The following is a 19,337-nucleotide window of genomic DNA, read 5'->3' as shown; positions in this document are numbered from 1 at the left end:
GGATATACTAGTGATTGAATGCTTGATGATACCTGGAGTCTGGTTAGCCCAAGCTACGGCAGCACAGGTGTGATAGTTGGATTTGAGGCCTTCATCCAGAGCAATCCCCACTTCTATCTGAGGTACTCTCTGAAATCGGTTGTCTCTCATCGGAACTTGATAACATTGAATATTGCCATTGTGGGTTATTTCTTCCAAAATGTTGAACCTTGAGCTTTTCAACATGAAACTTGAATCTTCATATATTGGCCCATTTGCAAAAGCAATCTAGGTCTGACATTATTGAGGCTACATCCTGCTGCGTTTCAACAGGATCAATACGTTTCAAGTCATTAGCATATAGGCTAAGTTTATCAGTCACGTTTTTGGAGCATCATTAATGTAGATATTGAAAAGTGTAGGTCCCAAAACAGTTCCTTGAGGCACTCTACTTAAGACCTCGCTATTTCAGAATAGATAGTTGGACCACCTTCACCAAAAAATCTCACCTGCTGCTTTCTTCCCTTCACGAAAGACATAATCCAGTCCACCACACCCTCTTCAATACCGATTGCCTTCAGTTTCAACTGGAGCCTTTAATGACAGATTTTATCAAAGGCTTTAGTGAAGTGTAGCAGAACCATCAACTGGGAGACTTTGGTCAAGGAGTTCAGTTATGTAATTATGTGAATCAATCATATTTGTTTCAACTGATCTATCTGGTCGGAATCCAAGTTGGTGTTTTGATAGAAGGTTATTTGTGGCCAAATGTTTGAGAATGGCAACATTTAAAATGCCTTGTAGGATTTTTCCAGCAGCAGAGTTAATACTGATGGGCTGAGAATTGGGAGCTTTGATCCTTTCACCTCCCTTATGTATTGACGTGATATGGACAACTTTCAGGCCAATGGAATGACTTTGGCATTAACAGACTTTTCGAAGAGTCTTGAGAGTGGTAGTACTAATAAGCACCACCATTTGGGTCAACAATGTATTGTTAATGTTGATGATCAGTGTCTCGTTTAGCCCAAGGTTGGTTCAGAGCTCAGAGTTTTATACACAATCCAATCACAAAATTCCTATTTCCCCTCGAAATGCTCCATGGCCAGGGATACAAGGGGGAATGAAAAAAAAAATAAATATATCCAAACAACCATGCAAAAGAAATCAATCACCAAACAACATATACAATTAAAAAGAGACCATACCTGAGGCCTTGGAGTCATAGCGCAGAGTAGACCACCATATATCAAAACTAAACATTCAGGGGACATCAAATCCACAAAAAAAAAAGAGCTATTCTGTTTGATTCTTAACTAAATAGTCCTTAAGAATCATCTTGAAAGGTCCAAATGAGTGTCATTTCTGTACTGAAGAAGGCAGCGAGTTCCAAACCTGATGACAAGCAATGAGGGGATTGAAATCTGACTGCACAGTGGGAGTAGGAGGAATGCAGATATTATGTGACGGCAAAGGTTATATGGAGCTGAATCAGAAATAAACTGAGGAGTTTTTTGAAGAGATTTTGGAAGATTACCATGAAACTGATAAAAAACAAAAGAAGCACAAGAAAGAATGTAGATAGACTGTAGATTTAGAAGCGGTCTTGGTGAAGAACGGTTGGTGTCAATAACCAGACGCCGTGATTTGTTATACACGACAGAAAGCGACCGTAGTTTAGAAGGAAAAGTAGACATCCATACTATGGGGCAATAAGAGACATATGACTGGACAAGGAAGAAGAAAGGAGCTTCAGAATAGATCCAGGAAAGGTGTGTTTGAGTTTTTGAATGACACCCAAACTCTGTGAGACCTTAACCCTACTCATGTCTAAATGGTGTCTAAACAAAAGGTTCTCATCAAGCAGGATACCAAGAAACCGGACCCACCGATTCTTTGATCTACACAAGGAGCCTTGTGACACCTGAAGCTGTGTCAGTTTAGGGAAAGCTACACCTATTTGAGAAAAAATAAGAAACTTTTACAAGGCACCCTTCAGGGTCAAGTAATTCGACTCAAACCATGAAACTGCTCTCTTAATTATTATAACCAGGTTAAACCCTATATTACATTTAGTCTTCGCTAGAGACCCAAGAGTATTTCCATCGGAAAAAGCGAAGAGGTAACCTTCATTATACGTAGCATTTGGACATGAAGGAATATCCGGATGACACAGATTTCAGCATACTAGAGGACTGATAATCTTGACTACTGAAATCAGATCATTGACGTAAATCAGAAATAAAACGGGGCCAAGAACAGATCCCTGGGGGATGCCATATTCTACTTCAGAAGGGCTCTGGAAAAGTGAATCAATAGAAATAAGTCTACCAGAAAAATATGATTCAAACCAAGAGAAAGCATTTGATCTTATGCCAGTATGTGATAGTTTCCAAAGAAGAATCTGATGAGTCAAAGAATCAAAAGCTTTACGAACATCCAAAAATAAAGCTACCGGGATAAGACTTAAATCTATTGCCAAACGAATGAAATTCAAGAGAGATGCGCAAGCATATTCTGTAGAGTGATTCGCTCGGAATCCGAACTGGAAATCATGAAAAAATTTTTTGTCATCCAGAAAACTAAGAAGCCTGGATAGCATAGCCTTCTAAAAAATTTTGCTGAAAACAGATAGAAGAGAAATTGGTCTATAATTAGCAGGATCACTCCAGGACCCACCTTTTTACAGCACTATAACCTTAGCTCGCTTGAGTGATTCAGGGAAAATTACTTTCTCGAAAGACAGATTGACAAGCTTATTCATTGGTGACAGAATAGCAGGCAGAACGGCACGGATCACGCTTGTAGGAATTCTGTCTGACCCTGAAGACGATGAACCTTTAAGGGCATTTACGATCCGAGCTACCTCAAACTCAGAAACAGGGTTCAAGACCATTGACTTTAAACATGGGGGTCCCAGATAGGCTCTGAAATTGCAACGAGGAGTTGTAGAGCTCACAGAGGAAGCAGCTGTCTTTCCTATGTTAGCAAAATAAGACGTAAGCTCTAGCTGAACATTTCCTTCTCCTTGAACAATTTTACCATCGACTATCAGCGTTGTTGGAACTCAAGGCGGAGGGGGAGTAGGTGTAAGTACAGAATTAACAATTTTCCATATCCTCCCAACATCTTTTCCACACTCTGAAAATTTCCTGTGATAATACTGAGACTTGGCTTTTCGACACAGAGAATTAAATATACTCCTATAAGCCTTGAACCGCTGATGATGAGAAGCAGATGACGAAGCCTTGTATAGCTTCCAAAGATAATTTTTCCTTTTCCAGCTTTTATGGAGACCTGGAGTCATCCACGGATTCAGCAGTACTATCCTTTTCGAGGTATGAGGTGCTGGATTCTGGTGGTAAACTTCTAGGATACCTTCTTTTATTGAATCATAAAATAAATCAAAAGAACGGTTAAAATCCAATTCAGAATCCAAACTATCCCATGGCTGATCAGACAAACGAGATTTAAGTAGACTGATCTCACTGACACCAAAAAGGAAAAATGGGAGATTAGATGGCGAAGCTTCACGCTGCGATCGATCAGCAGTCCTATATCGTGAAATAGCAGGGAAATGATCAGAGATATTACTAACCATCACCGAATTATCTAAGACATCTACTGACGAAAAAATATTACCAATAAGTGATGCATGCACATCAGTAACTCGGGTTGGTATATAAACTGAAGGTAGGACTCCCACAGAAAGCATCATTGACAGAAATCTGCAGCCAAAGCAGAATTTTGATCCAGCAGGTTAAGGTTAAAATCCTCCATAAGGATTAGTTCGCAAGGATACTTTTGGACTAAGTCCAAAGCCTCTTCCAGAATTTTCATAAACGAAGGAATAGATCCAATAGGGGATCTGTAAACCAAACCGACAACTAAATCCTCACAACCTGACTTAATCTCAATAAAAAGGGATTCAAAGATTCCTTCCTCATTTCTACTCAAATCACTTCGGATATTATATGCAAGATGATCGGCAATATACAAGGCGAGGCCACCTTTCGCCAGCTGTTTCCAGTTCATCCTCTCCATCCTAAATCTTTGGATATCTAAAAGCATATCATTTTTTGAATCCAGGAAAGTTTCACATAATCCAATAACATCAGGAGTTCCACCACTGACGGTTCGTTTCAGCTCATCGAAAGAGGAGCAAAGTCCCTGAATTTTTAGGTGAAGCACAGAGAAAATACCATCTTGTTTAGAAGAGGCAGAATTAATTAATCGCGAAGCATAATTACTTTTAATAACCGATTTAGGACCATTATTATTCTTATTTCTACTTCCAACTGAATTATTAATTATACTTTCTATGTCTAAAGGATTATTTTGGAATTCAACAAAACGTTCCCCCAAAGAGTTGACATCACCCTGGTCACCCAAAGAATTAATCATTTTACATACGGTGGATGGTAGATCTGCTCCGCGACCAAATTCACCAGACCAAATGTTATCGACATCACAGCAGAGCTATGGCATCTATGCAGAAGTAACGCTGAGCTCATTTTTGTGCACACATGAAACTCATAAACAAAAGTAAAGCCAAAACAACTGAATCCAAAGTAAGGAGCAATGGAGAGACAAAAAAAGAAATAAAAGAAGAACAAAAAAAGAAGAAAAGGGATCATCGATGAAATCATCCGGGAGATCCACACACACGCAGGGCCACAATCATATTATAATAAATATGACAATTAAAATATAATTATACCAAAAAAAAACAAAAAAGGAAAGAAGGAACCTGATGAATTAACACAATGCAATAAACGACCCAAAATCATTCCTCATTCACACGTGAAGGGATGACCGAGTTAGACGCACTAACAGAGATCATAAACGGATCAAAACAAGTATCGTCTACACGCGTCCAATTCTTAACTTTCGAATTTTTCTTAGCTGCAAGCCAAATGTTAATCCCTTTTGACATAACTCTGGTTTTGGGCATCTTCACTGACGGAATAGTAGAAGTGCGTAGACTATATCCGTACGCTAAAAGTTCTTTACGGCGACGTGCTAAGTCTCGAGGTAAATCGCAACTGAAACTTTTTTTTTTATAAGATAAGGGTTTATTCTAAAAACAACACAACGCAAAAAAACAAATGACCTTCCATAAGCTAACGCTTGTTCGGAAGTATTTACCATCTTAAAATTAACACTTATAATAACATAATAAAGAGAAAGAAGAGAAAAAAAGAGAAAAAGAAGAAAGAAAGAAAAAAGAAGAAAAAATGAAAATCCTACACTTACTTGGTTCCTGGTCGCAATAACCAAAAATCAATACTTCACATACTCCAAAACTTTCCGCCGCCATCCCATAAATAATAAATAAACGAAACAAACAAAAAATTAAAATATATAGGAAAAACGGGAAAAACGGGTTCCGGGCAAACCTGAGAGTGACTCAACTATACCACCCCTTAAACAAATTCATATCTATGGAGACAAATGGTTTTAAGGTCCCGACGGAATTCACATAGATTCGCTGAACTTTTTAAAGAAACAGACAAATTATTCCAGACAAGTGGCCCCACATGACGTATTGAAAATAGCGATCTAGTACTAGTAACTTGAGGTGTCCCTATATCTCTAGCATGACGAGTAGGATAATTATGTACATCATCACCAGAAATAAATAAATTAAAAAACATTTGGGAACCAAATTAGAAAAATACTTAAACATAAATAACCCATAGTAATATTTCCCAAGACCTGACACAGGGATAATATTTAACTGTACATATTGGGATCTTACCGAGGTTCTCTGATTATTTCCGGACAACACCCGCAGTGCCATATTTAGTATCACACGTAACTGCTGCAAATGCACTGAAAATGTGCTAGACCATATACTCACACAATATACTAAATACGGGTGAACTAACGAAAAATATATCAATCTCAAAACAGAATCCTGGAAAATATTTTTTAACTTTCTCATCATTCCAACATTTCTTGCAATCTTACTACTAATAAAAGAAACATGATTTTTAAAACTAAGGCATTCATCCACAATAACACCAAGGCATCGTATAGTATTTGTACGCTTAGTTATATAATTCTCCATTTGCAAATCCAGATCCCAAGGGTAAAAATTTGATGATCTACCATACATAATAAAACCTGATTTACTATGGTTTAACAAAAGCTTATTCACTCTCATCCACTTATCTATACCTAACATACCTCTTCTCATTATCTCTATTAAATCAGATTCAGTCTTTGCTGTGGCAGTAAAATGGGCATTATCTGCAAAACTAGGAATAATCACCCTACAATTAGAATGTGCGCTATCCAACAAATCCAAAACAGAAAATCATAAGTCATTGATATAAACCAAGAATAAAAGCGGACCTAAAAACAGAACCCTGTGGAACACCATAATCAACCATTCTTTCACCAGACCTCACATTAGAAATTTCAACGCACTGGGTCCTACCTCTCAAAAAAGTTTCAAATAACTTCAACGCATTTCCTCTAATTCTACAATTTTCTAGCTTCATAATTGAAATTTCATGGTCAACTGAATCGAACGCCTTAGCAATAGCTAAAAAAATAGACGCCACCTAAAACCCTTGGTCCAAAGCATCATGCACAAACGTCGTCAAAAATAGAACTGCCTGTTCGGCAGACATCCCCTTACGAAAACCAAACTGATTAGAATGGAAAAAGTAAATATTCTCCAAAAACTCAGATACTCTAGAATTAATAAGTTTTTCTACTAGCCTAGAAATAACTGAAAGGATGGATATCGGTCGATAATGATTCACATTTTTCCTATAACCCCCTTTAAATAAGGGTATTACTCTGGCACTTTTAAGACACTCCGGATATATACCATATTTAAAACTAGCATTAACCAGGTACAAAATTTGTTGTGATATCACAGGAAAAATTGACTTAAAAACCTTTGTTGTAATAAAGTCTGACCCGGATGCACTGTTTCGCATACCTTTTACCACATCACACAATTCTTTTTCAGTAACCGGTCGCAAGTACATAGAAACGTCACTACTTTCAGGCAAAAACTGAGTAAAATCACCATCACTTGCATGCTGCTGAACAGACGACGCTAACCGGCCCCCTACACTAGAAAAGTGCTCACACATACGTTCAGTAGTTTGGCGAATATTTTCACCATCAACAAGACTACTAACAATTTCAGGCTTATTCGGTTTAATAACAGAATTTATAACATTCCAAGTCTTTCTCGGGTTACCCTCCGCATTTTTAAATCTATCACTCAGGTAATCTAACTTAGCTTTACGAAGTATACTATTCAACTTATTACTTTATGCTTTATAGATATTTACGTCGCTAATACTATTACTTAATGCGGACTTTTTATACAATTGCTGTCGCCTAGCTAGAGAAACTAGAATACTCTTCGTAACCCAAGGCTTCTTCGGCGAATCAAAATGCTTATGTTTCTTCCTAACTTGACTACAAGCAACTACCGTATCCTTAATCATCGAATACCAAAGTGTAAATTTATCATTCACATCCATATCATTACTATATAAAAAATCACAATTTTTTCCTCCAAGCTCATTTTTTAACTTCGGTACATTAATAACAGGAAAACAAGTTTTTGGTACTTCAGAACGCTCTGGTCTTGGCCGGTTCAAAAGAGAAGGAATAGATACCAACAGATCGAAATGATCCGAAACGTCGCTTACAATAACACTCCCACTACTATATCCAGTATTTAAGTAAATGTTATCAATCAACGTTGCAGAATCATGGCTCACTCTTGTACATATATTAATAGAAGGCTGTAGTCCATAACCTAGCATAGTGTTTAGAAACTCCCTAGCTGTAAGGTTACTATTCACAGTTCTTAAATCCAAGTTGAAATCATCACAAATAAAACAAGGTCTAGTAGAAATTGGTAACTTATCCAATTGCTCTTCTAAAAGTGAGCTAAACTCATCTATATTATACGATGATCTCTTTTACGAGAGACTTCGAGCTTTCCACAGTTCCGCATAACATCATCCTTGTCAGTAATGCTTGTCAGTGTGACTATAATAGGCTCAATCTTATTCCTAGCAGAAGACCTAGTTGAAGCCCCTTCACAAATGGAATAGCGTCAGCATTTGCTAACACTATATCGGTCAAAAGCTCGCGAACAGCAGTTTCTGCACTTTGCCCAGACACAACGGGAATACCGTGAAGTAGAAGATTCTGTCTTTTAGATGCAAGCTCCGATTACAGGCATGACTTTTTTTATATTGATTAACTCTGATTTCAAAACGCAATTTTCCTGCCGTAATTATGTAATTTGACTACTCTTCCTACCAAATTTAGAGGTGAGCCTTTCTTTATTAGAAAACTGTATAATAATGGACAGTTGAAAATAAGTCTGGATTTAGAATCTAAATTAACATAACTGCAAACAGTTATATTCCTTGGGGTAGGATGGGAGATGCAGGTGTCTCTCTCAGGCGGGGTAGGGGCCAGATCAGAATGTATGACTCTCTTGCTTGTATTCTAGGGTAAAAGAGACATGGGGAGAGGAGGTATATTTTAGACCTGGGTTATCAAAGAATGATAATTATTTGGTAATCTCTTGTTGAGGTAATCTTATGCCACTTTGCTGAAGAAGATTTTATTTGGGAAAGCTTTGAATGAAGAGTCCTTATAGTTGCCCAACATCTAGAGAGTGGGAGGAAAATGTGTTGCATTTTCTGGGGAAGTATAAGGGTTAAAGGATTTGAGAAAGGAGATTTTCGGAATGGATGAGGGGGAGTTTGGTTAGAAAAATTGTTGAGAAATGTCTGTTTTATTAGTATAATGAATGTGGTGTGGTATATTCATGTGGGTATGACCCACTTTGACTGTATTATAATATGACTGTTTATTTTTATGAGTTATTTATATGATGTTTTTTTTCTTTCGTTTTGATCATTCTTGTTTGAACCTTTTTATTGGAGCCTATTTGTATGCTGTTTAATTTTTTTGTGACTATGGCCCTGTGGTCATAGAATTAAGGAAAGAGGGTTAAAGGATTTGTGTTTTATTTCTTGTACCGGTAATAGAAAAAAAATCACCATCATAGCCAAGACTACTGAAAAAAATTAATGTGGATTGACAATTTAATATATATGCTGATATTCATTCCTGAAAGTCGGAATAATTTTAGATTTGTTAAAAGCTACAAAAAGTACATTTAAAATGTACTTTGTTTTCAGTAAAGTTGAAATTCTGTTCTGGTCTTTAGAAGGCGGGGGGGGGGGGTCATCAGCCTTGCTCCTCCTTGTTTCTGCCCATTTTAAGTTTGACTTGGTTATTTTTTGTAATTTCTGTTCCTTTTCGGTTTAATTTATTTAAGAATTATTTGACTTTATTTCTGCTTATCTTTGATTTATTGTAGCTCTTGACTTTTCTTTGAAAACTTCTTTTGCAGGAAAAGTTTTTGAAATTGATTTCCTTTCGTTTTTAAGTGACATGGTCTCTTTATTAGTTAAGGAAATATTCTAAATTTTCTGGGATATTCTCTACAGAATCCATATTTTAACTTAATATCCTAGGGGTCATGGGCACGACGTGCACCCCTCGGCTGATTTTACTTTAGAGCCTTTATTTAAATCTTCTTTATCATGTGAATAATAATAACCACATTCTAATGGAAAAATTTAAAGGTCGCAAAAAACAAAATGCTAAAGACACTTATGTTTAAATACTAAACCATATTTACCTGAGATTCAGTTCTAGGCGAATCCCTCCGTGAAAATATACCCCCGGAAAAAAACCCACTCCCCTTGGAAAATACCCCCCCCCCGGAAAATACTCCCCTCCCGCGGAATTGCCACCAGGAAAATACTCCCCCGCAGAAATGCCCCCCGGAAAATACTCCCCTGGAAAATATCCCCCCCCTCCGGAAAATATACCCCCGTGGAAAATAGACTCCCCCCCCCCAAAAAAAAAAATAATCCCCATGGAAAATAAGGCTTTCCAAATTTGAGAATTTGATTGAGTTTTATTTTTATTTTTTAATTTCCGTAGGGGGATGGAATTTTGGTAATTGTTTATTATGCGCCACTCACTTAGCTTACGATGTTTAAAATTCGAGAAAACACCGTTTTTTTTTAAGTTTATTAAGTAATTGAGAAATAATTTTTCACGAGATAGTGGCTTTGGTGTCGGGGGGTAGAGAAGAAACGCTCTGCTTGCACAATTTTTTTAGTAAAGAAATTATGCATATAATATAGATAGACAATCGAGTGTATTTTAAAGCCTAAAATATGACCATAAACACAGTAAAATAACATATATGAATGGAGGGAGTGCTTAACTCCCCAAAAATGCCCTCCCATTTTTTAATTTCCGTAGGGGGAGGGACATGTGGTAATTGTTTATTATGCGCCACTCACTGAAGTTTACGATGTGTAAAATTTGAGAACACACCGGTTTTTTTGTTAGTTTCTTCATTACTTTAGAAATGAAGTTGCGCTGTAGATTGGTACATTGGGGGGGGGGGTAGCATAACGGCTCTGCATGCAAAATGTTTTGGGTACAATTATTCTGCATATTTGCAGAATAAAATTTTTAATAAGTTTAAAATTTGATAATGTGGAAGATGGTTGGAATAATTTTAGAAAAATAATTTGTGAAGTTGCTGAAGGTGTATTAGGGAAGAAAGCTAGAACTGCAGCTAAGAATATTAGTGAAAAAGCTTTATGTTTAATAGAAAGGAGAAAGGACTTGTACAAGAATTATCTGAGTGATAGATCGCATGAAAACAAAAAAAATGTAAAGAAAGTGGAGAAAGCATTGAAATATGAACTAAGGAGGTGTGAAGTGGAGGCCATGGATAAAATTGCCGAGGATTTAGAAGATGCAGCTAGACGGCATAATAGTAAAATATTGTACTGGCACGTTAACAAATTGAGAGGTAGTAGTCAATCCGGACTTGTCCCAGTTAAAGATAGGAATGGGGTGGCAATTAGCGATAAGACAAAAGCTAAAGCAAGATGGTCCGAAGATTTTGATAATTTGCTTAACCAAGATAGAGTTGCATGAAAAAATATAGATGAAAATTAAAAAGTTTGTGATACCTTGGATGTGAATGAATATTTGTTTTGTGAGGAGGAATTAGCAACAGTACTAAAAGGATTAAAGAATAATAAGGCTCCAGGTGCTGATAGGGTAGTAAATGAGTTTCTTAAGTATGGTGGCTCTGAGGTTAGAAAAAAATTATTGGAGATTATGAATATGATTTTTGAAAAAGGGGAAGTACCTAACGATTTTAGGAAAACCTTAATTAAGCCACTTTATAAGAAAGGTGATAAAAGTGAGTGTGGTAATTATCGAGGCATTATATGGACTATTTAGCAAATTGACCATCATAAAAGTTTGATCGGATACATTAGGGGAAAAGAGGGTTTAGAGGGGCTAAATGCCCCCTGATCACTTTTCACCCTTAAATATGGCATTTGAACTTCTGATTTCCTGTTGAATGAGCCCCCTCCGAAGTTTGTGCTACTACCCCTTCCAAATAATGTGCCTCTGGGAAAAAAAGGATTAAACGTCGAAGCCTCATGGCTCTTTGCTATAGACAACACCATAGCGTTGCCTCTGATAACTACTACTACTAACAACTCACTTCGGCACCAAACCGCGTGAGGTCAACACAGCTACGCACGCTCCCAATCTATCCCAATCGACTCGAAGCCCTCCTCTTTAGATTTTCAATTTAGAATTCAAAAATCTTTAGATTTGTTCCGATTTCCCTTAAATATTACCTTACAGCATCCTCCCACCCCAACTGGGAACGACCTCTTTTCGTTTGGTCCTAGACAGTTGGCCGAAAAGGACAATCTTTGGCATTCTGTCATCCTTCATCCGAAGAACTTGCCCTAGCTATCTCAACTTTTCTTTCATTATATCCTTAGAAAGTGGAGTTGAACCACAACACTTTTCGTACAGCCTACTGTTTGAGATACGGTCAGTATATCAAACAGTTTGAGATACGATCAGTATATCAAACAGTTTGAGATACGGTCAGACGGATATAATAAAATATTCGTCTGCATATTTCGCATTTACCGTAAGATAATACTTATCTGAGGCTCAACAAACATTGAAACGTTTAATGTAATAGTAAACATAGTGAGGATTTACCGGGACTTTGGTCCCTCTATGGTTTGGCATAGGTAACTGCTGGTTCGATCCTGAAGGGGAGCGGGGCTTAAACCTAGCAAAATATTTTTTTATGCCGTATTTTTTTTTTGGGGGGGGGACTACAGTAATAGTTTACCTCCCCCGTGTAGCAAACTCGGGCCAAAGTAGAACATATTCTACTTCTAATTCCTAAATTCCTTCTAATTCCTCTGCTTCTTAGTTTTTCATTCTTTTGTATTCCAAGCACTTGCCCTAATGTATGAAAAAAGTTGTTTAACAATCGTATGCCCGGCATATTAAATAATTCAATTTACTTCTTAAGCATCGTCTGGCGTGTTTCTTTGGTCTAATCTCTACAGAGTTTTTTTCAAATAAATCCAAGAAAGGTTTCAACTAATCAACACTTGGATAAGCTTCTTACTAGTCGTTTACTCTCGCATGATTCTTTGAGAGGCTTAGTTGAGTGAAACAAAACTGGTTCAAATTTTCTTTGCGAAAAACGAAAGACATATGTTTCATGCTATATTTCAAAATTATCGTCATTGCCATTGACAATTTCACTGACAATTCTATTTTCATTGACGAGCACTAATATAAAAATGCAAAAATAGACGTCCTCTGAATTACTGAAGCAGAGAAATACCATAATAAAATATCATTTGACTATTTTTCGGACTTTGAAAAGTAATTCTAGCTTGTTCTTGTGTTTTGCTTTGATTCTGAATGCAGACAAGTAGATTTTTGTATAGCCAGCTGCTTTGATTTCAGAGTCAAATGGTAGAATTGACTTAGTAGAGTAGAGTGGCTCCCGCGTATTACGTTTTTCCCTGGTCAGTTCTCTGGATGAGGTGGTTAAAGAAACCTGGTTGGAGGGAAGGGGGGCTTATTTGCTTTGAAATTGAAAGTCTTAGACTCCTTTTTAAGGGTTGTAAATGATTGGAGGGCAACGACCATCCTCTCGCGCTAATCTTAATCCCTCAGGTACCACCGTGCCCCCTTTACTCTGTTTTTCTTCTAAGATTTGCGGATAATATTTCTCCAGCATACTGGAAAGGTCCAGTAAACCTAAGCGTGTTCAAGACTGATCTACTAATTCAGCAAAAAAATTGTAACCCCCGCTCCTCCCATAAACTCCCCCCCCCCACCTTTAATGAATTTCTGAAGTCTTGCTTGTGCTTCTTATTTTTGAGACGCTCCTCTTTTGATGGCGTTCTTCGTTAGTAAAACTCGTTAAACTAAAATTTTCAACCTTTTTTGGCTAAGCAATGTTCAATTCTTTGTTCATCACGAAATTAATAAATCAAATAAAAAAAACGAGTTTGTTCAACTGGAAGTAAGGAACAACATTAAAACTTAAAACGAACATAAACTATTATATATATGAGGGGGTTCACCCCCTTGTCAATACCCCGCTCTTTACGCTAAAGTTTGAATTTTGTTACAATGTTTTAAGAATGACCCCTGAATCACACAGGCCGTTTGATTAGAATAGAGACAGCTCTTTTGAAAGTACAAAAAAATTTTAGCGTAAAGAGCGAGAGATTGACTAGGGGGCGAACCCCCTCGTACACGCAATAATTGCTGTTTGTTTTAAGTTTTAATGTTACTTCTTACTTTCAGTTGAAAAAACTTGTTTTTTCACTTAATTTCTGATCTTTTAAAATAATGCTGGGGAATCCAGCGCCCCCTTCATAGAAATGTTCCTTTTCCCATGATAACATCCTCCATGGAAAGATCCTCCCTTGTAACCCCCTCGTTCCCCCTCCCCACCAGAAAAATCCCTCCTGAAAACGTCTGTATACATCCCAATAACAAAACTATGTGTAAAGAATGGGCAAAGATCATAACTTGCAGCCCTTTCCCCGGATCTGGGGATTAAATCATCCTCAAAGACATAGTTGTTAATTTTTTAATATGTTGAACAAATTGGCTATCTCGAATTTTTGATTGGGTGACTTTGGTACAAACATGTGTGGGTGGGAGCCTAGTTGCCCACCAGTTTTCTTTTTCACTTAAAACGACACTAGAACTTTTAATTTCCGTCTGAACAAGCCTTTTTGCGATGTTCTAGGACCACTGAAAAAAACAAACAAAAAACAAATAAACACTTTCGTAATATTTCTAATGGCAAAAAAAAGATGCAAAATTCCACATTTTTGCAGATACGAGCTTGAATCCTCTTCAGTAGGGTTTTCTGATACTTTAGGGGGAGTTTCCCCCCTTTTTTTCGAAAATAAGGTAAATTTTTTCAGGCTCGTAACTTCTGATGGGTAAAACTAAACTTTATGAAAATTATATATTGGAAATGACCATAAAAATTCCACTCTTTTGATGTATCTATTAGTATAAAAATTCTGTTTTTTAGAGTTTCGGTTACTATTGAGCCGGGTCGCTCCTTCCTTACAATTCGTTTCCACGAAATGTTTGATAAAGTTAACATAAGATTCTGACGATTTTCTTTCTTAGACTTTCTTAGACTTCGATTAGACTTTATGGCCAAGCAGCGCCTGTTCCTGAATTGTTGTCGATTGTCCTGTGACATGTAAAATGGAAAAAAATTTATTCCCGCTAGTACAATGTTATAATTCTGAAGTATGAGCTTCATTGTGTCATTTAATATTTTAACTTTTGTGATTTTAATGTTGAATTGCCTGAACAGATTACTTATTTTTTTTATTGAAAAAAAGTATATGGTTTTATTTGGATTAAAAACTCATCGTAGCCGCGTGAGGCTTACACAACTGAACACGATTCTTTTCCGCCCCACTCTGTTCCAACCGTCACTTCTTACTACTACTGTGACAACTAAGGCTAAGATTATGAACGTGCAAATTTCAGGGAATGCTCAGGGAGAAGTTTGAAAGAATCAAAACATCTTGTGGCAATTAGGTTGTCAAAAGTGCATATCAGTAATATCTTAGAAACTGCTGCTACTACTACTACTGCTGCTGCTACTACTATTATTGCTGCTATTGCTATTGAATCTAGGATTACTACTACGGGTTCTACTACTCTTACTACTGGTACTACTAATACTACTGCTTCTACCACAGCTGATACTAACGCTAAGGATGTTAAGGCAAATTTTTATGGAATGTTGAAACAGAGTTGAACAAAACACTCATATTGCATACAGGCTTTCAAAAGGACGTATCAGCAATGCCCCAGGAACTGTTTACGGTTTCAAGTTGAAACTTTCAGCTTGAATTGGGGGGAGGGGTTAAAAAGGTGTTAGGTACGTACTGCTACTAATGCTACTACTTCTACTACAACTGTAGCTACTGCTGAAGCTAAGGGTATTAAGGAGAAGCTTTCTGGAAATGTTTACGGGAATGCTGAACTAAATCAAACACATTAAGCATGTAGATTGTCAAAAGGATTTACCAGCAACACCTCATATTATTGAGTTGAAACTTCAAGGGCATGTTGAGCCAAATTTTGAAATAACCAAAAGGCACTATGGGCATATTATTAATCTTGGTCAATATCTTGAGGGGAATGTTAAACTATCCAAAAGACGATATGCGCATGTTATCACTAATAGTTCTGTTACTACTGCTACGGCTCCTACTTCTACTGAGGTTAAGTTTATTAAGGTGAAACTTTCAGGGAAGATGTTGAACTAAATCAAAACACTGTGTGCATTCAGGCGGCCGAAAGGATGTATGAGTAATTTCTCGGGAAGAGCTTAGAGCATTAAGCTGAAACTTTCAGGACGTTTTGTTACAGATGCTGGACTAACCAAAAAGCACTTGATGCGTGCTGTTTCTACTAATACTGCTGTTACTTTTACTGCTACTATTACTATAACTGCTACTACTGGGGCTAATGGTAAGAAGAAGAAACTTTCAGAGAATTTTTAAGAAGATGTTGGACTAAATCAAAACATACTCTGTGCATGCAGGTTGTCAAAAACAAAATATGTTTTAGATGTTTTTTTTCTGTTTCATTTGTTTTTTTTTTTTCAGTGATCCTGGTTATGATGGTAATTCAAAATTTTGTTTCATCGTTATTACGAGAAATAGGAATACGCAGCTCGTAATAAGGATTTTTTTCAGAAAAATACAAATCATTTTCTGGTCTTTCAAGGCACGGGGATAATCAGCCCTACTTCTCTTAGTTTATGGTCGTTTCGAGCTCGTCTCGGTTATTTGTTGTAATTTCTGTTCGTTTTGGGTTTCATTTATTTATTGATGGTGATTGGTAGTAGTTTTGCGCATGGAAAATCATTTAGCCTTTTTTCCGCTCTATTTTTTAATGTAGTTCTTTACTTTTCTTTGAAAAACTTATTTTGTGAAAAACATTTTATAAACTAAATATTACTCTCATATTAAAATTTCTCATATTCTAATGTCAAAGTGAAATAATTGTTTTTTTAATGCAGTTCTCCCGCTCTTGAAAGCCTCAAAATAGATAAGTTCAACATCTCGTAATGTTGAAAATGTAAAAAATAAAAAAATCACAGAACTAGTTGTACTGTATATGTTGTAGCAAGTATAAGTGTGTTTGTTCCCCCTTGTCCTCCTAATACCCATAGGTCAAACTTTACTGGAGGTTTCAATTTCTGTGTTAAACAGGATAATCTATGTATATTTTCCAAGTTTTTTTTTCAATAACATCTAAGGGTACTAAGATCTTAAGTCAAAGGTGCGAGCGAGGAGCATTACTGCTTCGCTGTGCCAATTCACGAAATTTTAGTGGGAGAGAGCAAATGTGTATTTTAAAGTCCAGAGGGGATTTGGTGTTTTTATTTTTTGTTCATTAAAGTTCGCCAAAGAAAAGGTATCTTTTAAATGAAAATACAAAAGAGAAGGTATTTTTCTAAATCTAGGGAGAGGCAACTATGTTCCTGGCCCTTCTCTGATTGGTACCCTTGTTACTAATTCTGAAACTAGAAAGTTCAGTGTATAGTCTTTTGATAATTTCAATGCAATTGGCTATCTCAGAATTTTTACTCGATAGCTTTGTGGCCTTGCTTGCGCCAAATTCATTAGTTTCGTCACAAAGTAGTTGAAAACGTGTGAGGATCGAAGGGAAAATTAACCGCTTCCCCATAACATAAATCTCAAAGTCTAAAGTACTTTTTTCAGACTCGTCAATGGAATGATTATGAATTAGGTCGTTTGAACTAGGGTTTGGACAACTCAGGTATTCCTCTTGTCCTCTTTACACTTAAAGATTAGATATTAGTTGCTTAGATTTGGTTGATCATATCTAGTTTTAACTATAAAATATAAAGCATATAACAACCAAGGCCTTAAGTCTGGTGAGGCCATTTTCTATGATTCGCGGATGATTTAAAATTATGAAAACATGTACTAATAATGGAGTGTCACAAAAACTGATTACAAGTAGTATTTCTTTTGTAGTCTTGTCTTGTCTTTCCACCTTTTTTTTTGGAATCATCACAAATCTTTTCGTTGTTTTCATAAGCCCCACCTCCCGTCTCTGAAAGACCTTGATTTCTGCGCAATTAAGCTGTAGTTGGGGATGATTCATAGATCTCTTTGAAAACATTTTTGGAGTCCAAGAGCTCTGGAATCCAGGTTGAAGTTTTATAATCTAGCACAAAGAATCCCAAAGCTTTTGCTTTAACCCAGTGTTTCAAATACTCCCAAGGACCACAAAGCACCCCTAATAAGCCCTTCTAGGACTCGAAAATAATGTTAATCTGTTACTTAAATAGGTTCATTGTATTTAGATTTCAGGATGGAAGATCTTTACTTTACCTAATCTGAATTTTATTTTCTCAGAGGCCAATCATAAATCCATATGTTGTTTATTAAAACATTGTCCAACTTTAATATATACTTGGGTGTTCTCGGGTATTGACTCCCCCCCCCCCATATATATTACTTAAATTGTTATTCTGCTTATATAACGATTGTTGTTAGTTAGAGTAACATTTGTACGTTTCATTTTTTCGTAGGGGGGACTAAAAAATTGGAAACTTGTAGTGATGAATTATGTAGCGTTTAATATCCTCTTTTATCCTGTTTTATTCCATTAGTTCTCCTGTCAACCATTCTGGATTGTATTCTCTATTGTTGATTCCTTATTTTGTCTGTTAGCTTTTTGATCCATGTCTTATTCTTCATTATCTGTCCTTTTAGCACGCAGCTGAAGTTGAACGAAAGCGAAACAAGACGAATAATAAAAAGGTTTATGATTCAGAAGTGTTTTATGGTGACACTGTTTAGGTATGCCTATTTGAATTATCTTAAAGTGTTAGTTGAAGATATAAACTATCAAAGCCTTATGCTAACTAGAATATTGAGGTTTTTGCCATCGATGAGGATCGGTTAAATAAAGATATTTGGCGCTTTTAGTTTCCTTTCGTATTCGAAAAGTTTGTTTTTGTTTTTTGTATTTGTATCTAAAAAACACTTTGTTCTTGGCAATTTCATTGGACGAAGACGATAAAAAATCATAATTGGCATTCCTTTTCCTAGATGGGGAAAATTTTTTTTGTCCCAGCTCTCAAGATTTCCCTGAAATAACGAGACTTAGATAAGGAATGTCGGTAGAATTGGATGACGAAATCTAAGACGAGTTAGATTTCCCGCGGGTGTTTTGTTCCTGGTAAGATTTTTCGTCGGTTAAATTCTAGATTTACTGACTGAAAATACACCAGATAATATAGAAAAATCATTGCGATTCACTAGCAGGTCAACACCACCCTGCACATGGCAATTATTTGATATATAGGACAAATATATTCCTACACATCAAAAGCCACGAGCCTGAGAAAATTTGCCTTGGGGGGGGGTTACTAATTTTTGACTCAGTTTTCGACTAATTTTACTGATTTTTACCTAGGTATTACTAATTTCTGACTTATTTTCGAATCTGTCAAAAATTCCGGGAGGGGGGGTTCAAACCGGGTAACCTCTCCCCCTGGATACGGCCTTGGTATCAACCCGGGGGTTGTAGAATATTTCGAGAGGGCTCATTCGAACGGAAATTAAAAGTTCTAGTGGCAAATTTAAGTGACCAAAAAAATTGAGAGCAACTCAGCCCTCTCCCCCACTCATTTTTCCCAGAGTCACCGGATAAAAATTTTGAGATGGGCATTTTGTTCACCGTACTCGAAAAATCTAATAACTATGCTTTGAGTATGACTTAATCCCCCATTGTTCTCGGAGGAAGGGCTGCAAGTTATGAACTTTGCCCATTGTTTATATATAGTAATGATTATTGGGAAGCATCTAGATGTTTTCAGGGGG

The 19,337-nt window shown here is 36.7% G+C and overlaps 1 long non-coding RNA gene across 1 annotated transcript in view; it reads left to right on the top strand.

Annotated features, from left to right (window-relative positions):
* LOC148956861 (uncharacterized) overlaps positions 1-18,311 on the top strand; it is a 28,932-nt gene extending 10,621 nt beyond the window's left edge. Inside the window, exon 3 of the long non-coding RNA XR_016142402.1 lies at positions 18,225-18,311. This is a non-coding gene — a long non-coding RNA (uncharacterized LOC148956861). The remainder of the gene's footprint in view (positions 1-18,224) is intronic.
* The last annotated feature ends 1,026 nt before the right edge of the window (positions 18,312-19,337 follow it).

Source organism: Artemia sp. Qi Xiang Cuo, chromosome 1 (genome assembly GCF_049724085.1).
Source record: "Artemia sp. Qi Xiang Cuo chromosome 1, ASM4972408v1, whole genome shotgun sequence".
Classification (NCBI taxonomy): Eukaryota; Metazoa; Arthropoda; class Branchiopoda; order Anostraca; family Artemiidae; genus Artemia; species Artemia sp. Qi Xiang Cuo.
Note: the sequence above shows the minus strand (reverse complement) of the source record. Positions and strands in the feature narration are given on the sequence as shown.